This window comes from Bombus vosnesenskii, unplaced genomic scaffold (genome assembly GCF_011952255.1).
Source record: "Bombus vosnesenskii isolate JDL3184/JDL3185 unplaced genomic scaffold, Bvos_JDL3184-5_v1.1 scf7180000013939, whole genome shotgun sequence".
NCBI lineage: Eukaryota > Metazoa > Arthropoda > Insecta > Hymenoptera > Apidae > Bombus > Bombus vosnesenskii.
Genome location: NW_022883294.1, coordinates 5,328 through 8,006, shown reverse-complemented (window position 1 = coordinate 8,006; position 2,679 = coordinate 5,328). Strand labels below are relative to the sequence as shown.

The 2,679-nt window shown below is 37.0% G+C and overlaps 1 long non-coding RNA gene across 1 annotated transcript; it reads left to right on the top strand.

Moving 5' to 3' along the window:
* Window positions 1-637: 637 nt before the first annotated feature.
* Window positions 638-1,099, top strand: LOC117239349. Its single transcript, XR_004494425.1, has 2 exons — window positions 638-681; window positions 785-1,099. It is a non-coding gene; the product is annotated as an uncharacterized LOC117239349 (long non-coding RNA).
* Window positions 1,100-2,679: the final 1,580 nt, after the last annotated feature.

Genomic DNA, 2,679 nt, shown 5'->3' with positions numbered 1-2,679 from the left:
TCTCATCACTGCGTTGACCCTTGTATAAACTTCTTCGATGTGAGTAGTAAATTATCGTTGTCACTCACTTAACCTATCTTAGATATTTCTTAATTCTTCCTGCATTTATTAATTGATTTTATTTCTTCTTATTAAAGTCCGCTATGTCAACGCTGAGTTATTTCGTTATAATGTCATCAATTTTCTTGATTTTTTTCGGTTTTATTTTCCATTAACGAACTGTAAGTTTGTTGTCGAGCATCAATTATTGATTGTTGTGCTTCGTTTAGTTTAATTGAAATATAATCGTAAATTTTTAATACCATTATTTTCTTCCATATATATTAAGGCAATTGAGGTTAGTTTATCCATTCGTTTCTGCTGACAGTCGCATATTATGTTCTACGGAGTGGGTCCACAGTTTGTTTCTGCGAAATTCCTGCTTGTACGTTTCCTTCTACGATAATTAATTGTGCACTAGGTGCTTTTAACTTTCACTGCATGATTCGATAAGCACTGTCACACTTCCTTAGGCACAATATTGTTATAAACATTTAGTAATATTATGTTTTGTATCGAAACAATTAAAGTTAATTCCTACATTTGTTTCAGCTGGCTGTCGTAGATTATGTTCTACGGGTATGGACAAATAACCTATCTTCGCACATACACTTCCTTCTACGATGAGTAATTGTTCACGAGGTATTTTCCACTTCCACTGTTTTGTAATTATTTTATTGAATTACAAATTTTATGTTTAAGTAATAGTTAGAGCACGCATAGTAATTTTCCTTTTTCCTTTTAGGTTACCACTATCTGCAGTATTCGACAAGCAGTATTGTTCCATATACTACCGTACTACGTTGTCTCTTGAAATCGTACTTGTGGTCTGTTTCGATTGTGTTAGTTTTAACTTGTTCCAGTGTATTGTTCGTGGAATCCCTTTTACTTTAATCTTGACGTTTCGTGTGTGGATTCTGACAATAGTGCCTGGTTTATTGAAGTGTGTTAATATGCCTAGGTGTTTTATATATTTTATATCTAGTTGTATATAAGATATATTTTGTTTATTGTGGTTTTGTATGTCCATATTTGCTGTATATTAAATTGCTTGATATTTTCTGTTTGTTATAAACATGTGTATTCCTATCCTTCCATTCCTTTTTCCTTTCCTTTGAATTATTCATGAAGTTATTACGAGATTTGACTAAATTGTCGAATTGTAGGTTATCCTTATTGAATATTGTATTATGTCGTGATTTATTAAGTATTTTGCGTGTCACTTTTGGTTAATTGGTTCCTCATAATTTATCCTTAGTCGAATTATGAAATTATAGGTTATGTTGTACTCTTTATATTTACTATTTCGGTAGAGTACCTATTGTTACGACCGTTCGCGGAGAGACGCGGTCGCTAGGAAAACGCGTCAGCGAGAGGCGTAAATTCTCGCTACGATTATGTTAATCGACGCCGCGAAATAGTCGTTCCCCTGTTTCGGTTAAGATAACAGAGGTGGTTTAATGAATGTAACACTGTATTAACAGGTTAACATAGAATAATATATTTTACAATAATATGATGAATATGTTACAGAAATTTGACTCGACTTTGCGATATCTCTAGATAAATTTGTTTGCTCGTCAGATTTGTCGAAGTGTCACGTTAGACTCGTCAGAAGGAACTGAACGCCCTTCGATTATTCCTTTGTCTCATTTGGAAGACGACCCCCACTATGCTCGGGTCACGCCACCGCTCGCGCCTATGATCACGTATGCCTCTTCTAGTGTGAAAAACGTAACGGTCAAAAATCGACGTTTATAGAGCTCGCTGCTTGGCGACAACTATGCTCTTGTCACGACCGGCATACTTCAAATCCGACAGACTGACGATAGAGATAAAGATGTGGCGACACTCGGCGACAATGTATATCGCTGAAGTGCCTAATGAACCATCAACATCCCAACGGTCCTTCCACCGAAGGTTCTAGAAGAAAGAGCACGTGGCAACGATCGCGTACGCCTAGCAAATGTATGGACGGTGGGGATGTTGAGGGATGACAAAAGAAAGTAATCGGATCCGATCGAAAGTAAAATCATAAGAGTCAGTCTTAGAAAGTCACGCCTAGAGTTCGGAAGTAGATTGTAAAGTGTATTGATGTTAGAAAAAAATAAAGTTTTCTTTTTTTATTTTTTACCTCAAATTCCTTTTTTATTTTGTTATTTTACGTGACACTCTCGTCGATACATTGTATATGATCCGGCGGGCAGATAAGACGGTCTGCCTGCGACGTTGTAGGACCGCGAGCGACGGTTAGAAAATACAGCCTGTGGTAGGCCTCGTGGCGTAACACCTATTTTAACTTTATTATCTCTTATTTGCCCTCTTATACTAATTCTCTATATATGACTACATTTAATTAAACATTTATTTAAACAATTTCCATTTTCGTTGTATCGTGTGTTCGTTTTGGATATTCGAATTGTCCCTCGCGTTTTTGTTATATTGCGGTTTTCCGTTTTTTCGTTACGGCACGTGCGTAGCTCGGGACGTGACACCCCCCCCCTCTCTTGGGGTTCAAATTTCCTTCGGAAATTTGACTGATCGCATCCCTGAGCTCGTTCGGAGCGGATGTAGTGACTGTTGGTAGTTGCTTTATTGTACCGGTCGGTGTGATTGATATTCCTCGTAATCCTTATAATA